We start from the raw sequence: 11,086 nt of genomic DNA on the forward strand, positions 1-11,086 counted from the left end.
CCACTTCCCACCTCTCTTTGCCCTTCTCCCTCCTTAACCTGTCCAGATCTTCCCTAGCCTGATCTAGCTCAGCCTGAAGAGCAGCAATTTTCCCCTCCTGTTCCACTATCTTCCTATCTCTACTGCAAATCCTACATAACCACTGATGAGCCTGATCCACTTTCCCAACACTCACGCCACTGCAGTCCCCCCAGTGAAAAAAAACTACTGCATCCATCACACCAAACCCCGGAACTAACAATTCTACGGCAAGTCAGGCACTTCTCACTCATGGCAAAAATAATACTTTAGCTAGAATAAATCAATTAAATTACCGAAAATCAAAAAAAGACGTTACAAGAATTAAGCCTATTCACAAATGTATATAAGCAAGTTTCTGATTTAAAATTCTTCTGTTTTTCTGAGATCTGTATTAAAACAACGAAGGTATATGCTATTTATTATATATTTCACTCGATGGAATGAAAAAAAGGACAATTAAACGAGATACTTTGATTCTCCAAAAACGTTACGAGAATTAGGCCTATAAACAAATGTATATAAGCAAGTTTCTGATATAAAGTTACGCTGTTTTTCTGAAATCTGTATTAAAACAATGAAGTTATACGCTATTTACGGTAGTTTACTTATTTGTTACCGAGAAACTAGTTAAATTACCGTGAAACAAGAAACAAACACGTTTACAAAATTTAAGCCTAAGCGCGACTTCGCGAAGCTACGATCTTTTCGTGTTTTCTGAAAAAATACGCAAAGAAAAGTCAAACCTTTAACGGCAAGACTAAACGATACACTAATGCACGTATTTAATTTGTTGTCGGCGTTAAACTAAATTATATTCCTGTCTAAATCACTTAACTTTCTGGAAATGGTTTCTGGCGTCACTTACTCGGCGGCCATCTTCTGGTGGAAAACCAGGGCATCGCAGATATTCAGTCACTTACACAATGTCTGCAGAGACCTGGCAGTGAACAAAAGCACGGTGAGTCGTTGGGCGAGGCGTCTATCATCATCGCAATAAGGTCGCGCATACTTGTCCGATCCCCCGCGTGCCAGCCAGCCACACACAGCTGTGACTTCTGGAGTGATGGAATCTACGGACATTCGAGATATTAGACGGATCACGAATACCTCTGTGCTCCACTGGACACCTCTGTTGGTAGTGCTGTTCGTGACAATTTTTTGTCGAACATCGTTACAGATGATGAAACGTAGGTTCGTCATTTCGAATCTAAGGACAACGGATGTCTGTGGAGTGGCGCCACACCACCACTCCTCCGAAAAAAAAGTGCAAAGGTGTACGCTCAGTCGGTAAATTCATGGCGACGGTCTTTTAGGATTCTGAATGTGTAATTCTGATTCATGTCTTCTCTGTCCATATTCAACCCACCAACCACCAACAGAACCTACATTTTGACAGCTGTCATCCCTTTCACACCAAAAAATCCTTCCCATATAGTATGGGTACCCGGGGATGGCTTATCTGCAGTGACAAAAACTCCCCTGCTCAGTATGCTGAGGGTCTCACCAAGGCCTTCACAGACAAGCACTATCCCCCAGACCTAGTCTGCAAACAGATCTCCCATGCGATTTCGCCTCATACCCCCAATCCTCCCACCACACTCCAAGAACTAGCCACAAAGGAGTGTCCCCTTCATCACCTAGTACCATCCCAGACTGGAAAAATTGAACCACATTCTTCGCTAGGGTTTTGATTACCTATAATCATGACCTGAAATGAGGGACATTCTACATAAGGTATTTCCCATCCCTCCTAAAGTGGTGTTCCATCGCCCACGACATTGTAGTCCATCCCTATGTCACTCCCAGTCCTTGCCACAAGGGTCATATCCCTGTGGAAGACCCAGGTGAAAAACCTGCCCAATCCATCCACCCAGCACTGCATATTCCAGCCCTCTCACAGCTTTATCCTACCCCATCAGGGGTCAGGCCAGCTTTGAAAGCATCCATGTCATTTACCAGCTCTGCTGCAATCATTCCACAGCTTTTTACGTTGGTGTGACTATCAACCACCGGTCCTTTAGAACGAACAGCTGCTGTCAAACCGTGGCCAAGAGCAAACTAGATCACTCTGTGACACAACATGCAGCTGAACATAACACATTTGATTTCGCCATAAATCTCCCCAACAGAGAATGGTTGGAGCGTTATGGAAAGGACACTCCAACCAGCTCTGGATTTTGACGGGCTAACTCGCCAATTGGACAGAACTTTTGGTACGTTTTCTCTTAGGAGGATATCCAACAAGTGTGTCAACAAATACTAAGCCGAATAACTGCTTGGATAAGGACCAGAGGTGGAGCAACGCGTCATTAACTTGCTCAATTTATGAAGCGCCTTCTGTTGAATAAATCATTCAGTTTTTTTCTGAAATTGTAATCAATTGTTTGTCTGAACATGAACGTAGCATCTGTTAATTTCTGTCGTCCCTTCCCATTCGGATGATTCCCCTTCGTGGCGAGTCGTTCGTTTTGTTCCCTTAGTGTGAATGTTCAATCACTGGATCTAAAATCTTAGTATACCAAATGAAATTTGGAATGTTTTTAACCAGCAGCGCAGGACCACGAATGCTGTTGGATGTTGGCATAGACAACTTAACCCTTCATTAAATAAAAACAGAAAAAACGAATGTATACGAGTACTTTATGATAAAGCTGAAGCAGCAAATACTGTACTTGAAATTAAAGAAGATTGCATTGACCTGCCTCTTCAAACAAACAAAAATGATAGATAAATCGTGACACAAGGTTAAAACGCTTTATAAATGTATATAATGATTTGGGTTTTAAGAAAAGGTTTAAAACCTCTCTATTTCTTACAAAAAATACAGTCACAAATTGAAACTCGTAAAATTAGACAAAAAATTTAATCATTTGCAGCAGTAATGATGCACAAAGAAAAACAGGCAAAAGTAAATAAAAATTAAAAGTTTAAGAAGCATTTAAATATGCTTATGTACTACGTGTATAGGAATACTTGAGCCTAGATAAAATATTCTTATTACTACAAGAGTCGGAAAACACACGGTTAAATACTTGCGCTCGGAATTACGACGTTGATGACATGGGTCGCAAAATGCTCAGTGCGAAATCCACATCAACAGGAGTAAAACAAATCTAATGGAATGCAGTCGAATTAAATGAGGTGCTATTGACGGAATTTGTTTAGCAAATAAAACACTAAAAGTGCTAGATGAGTATCGCTATTTATGCAGCAAATTAATTGACGATGACAGAAGAACAGAGGATCTAAATAGCGACTGGACAAGCGTTCCTACAAAAATTGTTAACGTCGAATATAAATTTAAGATTTAGGAGCTGTTTTCTGGAACTACTTGTATGGAGTGTAGCGTTGTATGAAAGTGAAATGTGGACGATGAAAAGTACATACAAGAGGAGAAAAGGAGCTTTTCAAATGTGGTGTTAGAGAGCAATGGTGAAATTTGTGGTAAGGTCTTATGGGACTAAACTGCTGAGGTCATCGATCCCTAAGCCTACACACTACTTAATCTAACGTAAACTAACTTACGCAGTGGACTGGACAACACACGGACCCATGCCCGAGGGAGGACGCGAACCTCCGACGGGGGGAGCCACACCGGCCGTGACAGGACGCCTCAGACCGCGCGGCTACAAAGGTGAAGATAAGGTGAATATATATAGAGATGAGGAGAAAACGGCTGTTCAGTGCAACCAAACTAAAAGATGCAATAGGTTAATGGGACACATCTGTGAATTCAAGGAAGTTACTTTGGCAGTGGTGGGAAGTTAAGTGGATTGGGGGTGTTGGGAGAAGAAGGGGTGGTAAAAATTATAGACGAGCAGCATGGCTTGACTACAGCAACCAGGTTCAAAGGGATGTAGATAGCAGTAGATGAAGGAACTTGCACAGGATAGATTATCATGAACAGCTGCAACAAACCATGTTTCATACCAACACCACAACAACAGTAAATCAATGTTTATAAAATGAGTAATTCCTATGGAGTTCAGGCTCTAAGTTGATGAGGATATTATTGTGTCAGACTTGTCAGCCTAATGGGCAACCTCAAAACGCAGTCTGACACTGACAACGAAACCTTTCACTTACAAACGAAACCCAAACACTGGCTTGAGTGAATGTTTCTCACAATCGGATAATGAACCGTAAGAGAAACAGAAAAGCAAAAACTAAATACGTGTGAGCTAACTTCCTGCAGAAAACTGTCCCAATGTATGCTCCACTATAAATCAGGAAATAAATAAGATGATGCCTCTGAGAAACTATCACTACAAAAGGGTCCAACTACACGCTAGAGCTTGACCGAGTAGATAACTTAGCAGTTTAACGACGAGTACTTTAGTAGCTGGTAAGAACTGGTAACCTTAACTAAAATTATTGTGAATTTTTTTTCCACGCTGAAAAGGAAACGCGCCTAAATGATGAAGAGAGCTGGCTAGAACTGCCAAGGCTAAAAGAAAAGTCTTTCAAATAAGTTCAAAAACAAATTCTCGGGACAGGAGACTATGGGAGAAGTTCATACTACAAGCTTCTTTCAATTATACATCACATGTTTAAATGGATGCTGTTATTTATTGTGTGACAGAGTACTAACCGTAGGCAGTGAGAAAGGCGTCGAGGTACTCGGAATTTTCCATCTGGTGCGTCTCGCCAGTGAATTGCTTCACCATGATGGAAGCTTATGATCTTCACGAGCTAGCCGACGAGTACAGCTTGACAGCGCTTAGCTGAACAAGGAAGCTGAAGACGTCTTATGTGATTTGTCTGCGTGAGATTAATTAGGCACGTACTGCGTCATTATCTTGAGGTAGATATCGTAATCTCTTTGTTATATCTCGCTTTTGTTATTATCTCACAGCGAAATATTTCTCAGTCGACGTCATCAATATATACACAATTACCGCCCGGTGTGTTGTTTGAGTTGACAGGTGCGTTTCCAAATTCAGGGGTAAAAAGATGACTATGAAACGGAAGTTTTCTTCTCCAGTAGGAACATACATACATTTGCTGAACGTGAATACGAATTCTAAGGTCATAACATTATTGTGAGAAAAATTCCGTCCTACTTATGTTTGAGATTAAGCTGCGTTACACTGTAGTGAAGATACTAGGTTTCAGTTATCAAATAAAGTACATCATCCAAGTTCGAATGTGAAGTAGGGAACTATCCTATATGAAACTTCAAGACATTCAGTGAAATTAAACTCATTTTTTAATGTCGTCGAAAAATACCTCCAGTCCAAAAGGAATGTAATGGTTAGACTTTTATACGTTACATGTTCGGTTCTTTGCACAACCGAGTTCTGACTCCAGGAATTTTCTCTTGGAATTTCCACCATTTCCGACAACGGATTCCGTCACTTAATAGGTCGTGCACATCGACATCCCTGAATCAGCTTATGATGACCTGGCTTTATTGACTGGAATTCATAGGTACTCACACTTAAAGAGAACCGGCAGCATTCTGTGGAAGAGCTCCACCGACGTAACATCACAATTCTCAATACTGTCACAGCCAGGAAACTCCGTAAAAGCATCTGTGACAAACCTTCGACTGACAAATTCTACAACAAGCGAAGACCGGTTTCAATAGTCTCTTGGATATGAATAACATGTAGAGCATTGTCATTAACTAGTCGTATTTTCAATGGTAAACGTATTATTATTGACCATTTAAGTATTTTTGAACTAAAGCTGTTTCGAAACTGGTGAATGATGTTTACTCCTCAAGAAACCGTTCTTCCCTTTGTAATGTTCTAAAGTGGCCGTGTTTGCAGTATGGTAAAAGGACTGTGTTCCACCTAGTCTGCAAAACGTAAATTCTTCGCAGTTTACTTGCCTAGGCATCTTTCGGCATATTTATGTAACCATCAGCAAGTCCTCATTTATATAACGCACTTTACTCAGCGATTTGTTTTATCAAGTACGTGCACTCGTATTAGCAACAAGCTGCCCAACGAAAGATCGACGCCGCGCGGGGTAGCCACACGGTCTCAGGCGTCTTATCACGGTCCGCGCAGCTCCATCTCGATAACAATATGCCACAGTGTCAATTTATCAGTGAATCAGAAACATGAAGTGCAGTGACATGAAGAGTTTAAAATGCAACTGCAGAAACTGTTATTTGTTAATGAGTACTGGTTACTAAGAACACACATCACTGTGCCATACCACTTCTTCTTCTTCTTTGTCTCCTTCTTCTTCTCTGGTGTCTCCTCTCTTCTCTCCTCATTATTCTCCAGAGGGAATCCTATAGAATGAAGACCACATGCTAGATTGGATAATGATTGACACAATGTAAATATGAGTGAGTGAATGACCTGATAGAGATTTTAGGCAAAGAGAGACTAGAAGTGGAACAGACTGTGCACTATATGTTAAATATTTCATATTACTGTTCACAAAAATAGGTGTCATTTAATTCATATTTTGCTTGGACATTTGGAAAGAGAATCACAACTGTTTGACCTGTACCTGCACTGCAAGCCTTTACAACTGTCCAAGCCACAACAATGTTGCTGTATCTTCAGACTTTATTGACTACCACCTCACACACAAATATTATGCTGGCTGATAAGTGCACTTCGAATAATGAAAACTTTAGATCATTAATACAATTATTAACTGACCAAGTGTAGAGTCCTATCACTGGCAACTGAATGTACACTGGCACAGAGGTAGTTTGACTCAAGAATGTTTGCATGCGGCAGAGAAGATGTAAGAGGACGATGCCACACTGGCAGCAGCCTGACGCATTCGTATTTGCCAACTGTGGCACTATCTGCAGGTGATGGTGGTGCTCTTGTTTCGCCAGGCCGCCGCTGGCACCATAAAAATGCTGCAGTGGCGGGTTGCATGGGTGTGCAGTCATATTCCTCCTCTCTTCAGCAGAGCTGTGCCACAGGCATTGGTGCACAAGAAAGGAGGACTGCACCTGCCAGATCCCTGGTGTTGGACAGTCAGCACAGGTGACCCAACGACAACGACATTGGCACAGTCGAGAGAAAATTTCCAAAAGTTCTTGCCAAGTGTCTCAGCACTGCACTAATTTGCTCACAAAGAAAAGCTCATTTCATTCTTCATAAGTGAATTCATGCAAACATGGACATACATGACAAGAACGGATGAGGAACTTTTGGACACCTATTGTCTAAGTAACAGCATGCATCGGCACAACTGGGACAAGATTGACAGCATCATTCACAGAAGCATGCAGAATGAACTCAACTGCTACACTGAGCAACAGAAGAAAAAGTTTACAAGCTGGGAGAAGCAGACTGACATGGCAATTCTCAACATGTCTTGCACAGTGGCCGATCACACCAAATGACAATCGAACAAAGAGGAATAGTCCCTCCTTCAAAAAGGAGGGAATTTTGCTGTCATCTAGAGAATGGTACCTAAGGCGGATATCACTGCTAATACCAAAGTTGTCATTCAGGCCCTTCCTTGTGGAACAGCTGAGGAAATACACAAGGAAACTGCCAAGATACTACATTGAGCAATGTCACAAGCTTGCTACTTGAAGATAGAAGGGTTACAACCTGTCAAGAATCTTACTGCCAACAAGAGAATATTGGTACTGCCTGCCAATAAGGGAACTATAGCCCTCATAATGAACTCTGAAGATTATAAGCAGAAGAGCCAGGACGCATTAGATCTGATGACATACCAAAAACTAAGTGGAGATGTGATGCAGCTGATCACATGGAATATGAATCAGTTAATCAAGGTATCTTCTCTCTCAGCAGACATACAGAGGAATGTGTGCAACACAAAAGACCTACCACTGTGGCTGTATGGATTACCAAAGATCCAGAAGAATTCCATGACGACTGATTATTAGTGCTCCTGGCTCACTGATGTATAAACTGGCAAAACACTTAGCCTCTATGCTTCATCTGCACCACCAAATGACCTCCTGGTCAGCTTTGATGTTGTTTCTTTGTTTACCAAAGTGTCACTCAATGATTCTCTGGAATATATCAGTTCCATTTTCCCACATGATAACAGCAAGCTCCTTCATGCATGTCTCACAGTGAGCTATTTCATGTGTATTGACAATGTCTATGAACAGCTGGAAGGCATTGCCATACGTAGTCCACATTGTTCAGTAATGGCCAACTTTTTCAAGGAACATTTTGAAGTACAGGTACTACACTTGGCAGATTGTGAACCTAAGATGTGGTACAGATACGTCAATGATACCTTTGTTGTGTGGAGCCATGGTAAGGAACAGTTTTGTGGCTTCCTAAAATACCCAAACAGTCTCCATGCCAACATAACATTTACCACACAGGTTGAAAAGAACCAACAGCTAACCTTTCTAGATGCGCTGGACATGAAAAATAGTGAAAAACCTGGAATACAGTGTGTATCAAAAACCGACATGTACAGACTGATACCTCCACAAACTATCAAATCACATCCAGAGACAGAAAAGAGGCATGATTAACACACTCATTATGCAAGTAAGATGAATAAGTGAGCTGCAGCATCTCAGCTGTGAGCTGCAACACTTGGAAAGTATGATGAGCAATGGATACTCCACCAGTTACCTAAGAAGTGTCACAGAATCAAACACTCGGTGTAGTGACACACTGGAAAAAGAAATGTCAGATATGGTCTTTCTGCCATACATTCCCAGAATGATGGATAGGAACAGCCATATAGTGCATAAACATGACATAAAGATTATTTATGAACCAACAAAGAAGATCAATGAGTGTCTCAGATCAGCCAAGGAGAAAAGGGACCCACATGAAATATTGGGAATATACCAAATTCCATGTGCAAATGGAAAAGTCTATATTGGAATGATTGGGTGATCAATCAGCACCAGGATCACCAAAACAAGCAGCACTGCAGGTTGTGGCAGGTAGAGAAACTGGCCTTGGTGGAGCACGCACTATTTGACTGACCACACGTGCAATTCGTCATCACGGAAGTCCTTGCCGTAGAAGAGCACTATTACACCCACTTGTTCAGGGAAGCTATACAAATATGCAAACATGACAACAGCTTCAACAAGAAAGGAAAAAGCCTCAATGTGAATGGCTCTTGGATTCCCATGCTGAAGAGATCAACCATTGCAGGTAGTGAGGGAAGAACCGCAGTGGAAATGACCATGGAAAAGCCCTTGAATATTGCCACACTAGGTACATATAATGCGCTGCCACAAGCTTGAATAATACAGTCCATTAGCAGCAATGGAGAGTGAGGCTTTGACAATGTCAGCCACTTGTGCTGGCACAACATCAGAAAAATTATCAAACAAATGTTGGTCAAAGAACTCGAGGCAAAAGCCAACATGCAATTTGTCAAAATTAATCATCATTGAAATAAAGAAAGAGGAAGAAAAGCAATGTTTACATAATTATTAAAACAATGCTCGTGAACAGTTAATAAGATTTAAGAAGGAACAATTCAGTCAACAAAATGAAGTGATAGCTAAATTAAATAATAGTTTGGCTAGTAAAATCAAGTCATTGGGTGACGAAACTGAGTCATCAAGGAAAGGACTAAAACAGCCATTGGGGGCTAAACTTGACATTATGTACAACAAAGCAAAAAATTTAGAAAAGTCACTATGAACCTCAATATTTTGACCATGGAAGCAGAAAAGGAACTTATGATCTACAGAAAACAGTGTTGTAAATGTAGAATTGGAGCAGATAAATAATACTAGAAATGTAATGTTGTTAAAAGAAACCAAAAACATCATTTCTGATTAAGACAGTGTGGCAGTAGTTGATGTTTGTAAACAAACTGTTACACATTTCATGAATGAAATTGCAAATTGTTCTGATGATGTACATGACAGTTATGCAAATATTAATAATATAATGTTAAATCAAAACAAGTGCTTCCAAAGACATTCATGTTAATAGTAAAAACAGATGATTTTGAATATAGTGACAATTTGTGTACACCATTCCTTTAAAGACACAAGGGGCATATACTTTCTTTTGTATATGATGTGTTTGGCCAACACAGAGTTCTGGGCTGATGTGGATATTACTTCAAAATTTTCATCTTCCAGAGAAACATCCTTTCTCTAACTATCCTCTCAATCTCTCAGGTAATCTCCTACTGTCATACTGTGTTCCTTCGGTAGGTGTTAGTAGGATATTTCAAGTGTAATTACACAGTGGTAATAATGTGAAATTTGTTTATTATTTGTCCGAAAGACATGTATGATTGTGAAATTAAATTTCAATTCAACTCATTAAACTAAAGAAATCTTTTAACATGTTTATCACCACAGGAATTTTACGCTAATTCAATTGAAAGCTACCTTTACATGTATGCTTATTCAGTGAAAAAGTTGTATTGCAGTTTGAAAAAGTACATTTTGGCTGTCTTAGACAAAATATTTTTTTAAATTTGCTATACTACGGTGTCTGGGTTCACTGAAGTTACATAGATCACAAATTTTGGAAACACTAATGTAGCAGCACCACAGTTTAAGATGGGGAAGTTAGATTTGGTGCAGTATTTCGGAGCGCACAAGTTACAGCCGGGTGCGGGCTCGATTGCAGTAAGTTACACTGACCAGCGGTTGCGAAGTGGAATGGAGGCCACAGGGGCCATCGAACCACTGAAAAGCGTAAACACAGCGGTTCGCATATCATGAGCTATAGGAAGAAGGGGCCCACTGGCGCAACTGTGGTGTGGGGCGTATGTGACTCGGAGCGATGCGTTGGTGAAGCTGAGTAAAATTCAGTCAACAGTGGTTTTCTAACGAGATTCATCCAAGTGTGGCAGCTCTTCTGGAGGGCGGGGCATGTCACACTACTGGCGACACACGGCAACAGATGGGGTGACAGCGTCCCAGTCCATGGAGAGTTGTTGATTCGACCCTCTGAGGCCGACACGGGATCCGCAGCCAGCCAGGGCAGGTCACTCTTCGGGTTGCTACTGCGGACAGTCGTCTCGGCTCCCGACACATGCCGGAGACTTACAAGGCGAGGGCCGCAGGTTCGGACGCCGCAACAGGAGCGCTCATTGCCGCCACATTCCCAGCTACGCCAGCTGAGGAAAAAGCAGCAGCGCGGCCAGCTGCGGC

This window comes from Schistocerca piceifrons, chromosome 8 (assembly GCF_021461385.2).
Source record: "Schistocerca piceifrons isolate TAMUIC-IGC-003096 chromosome 8, iqSchPice1.1, whole genome shotgun sequence".
NCBI lineage: Eukaryota > Metazoa > Arthropoda > Insecta > Orthoptera > Acrididae > Schistocerca > Schistocerca piceifrons.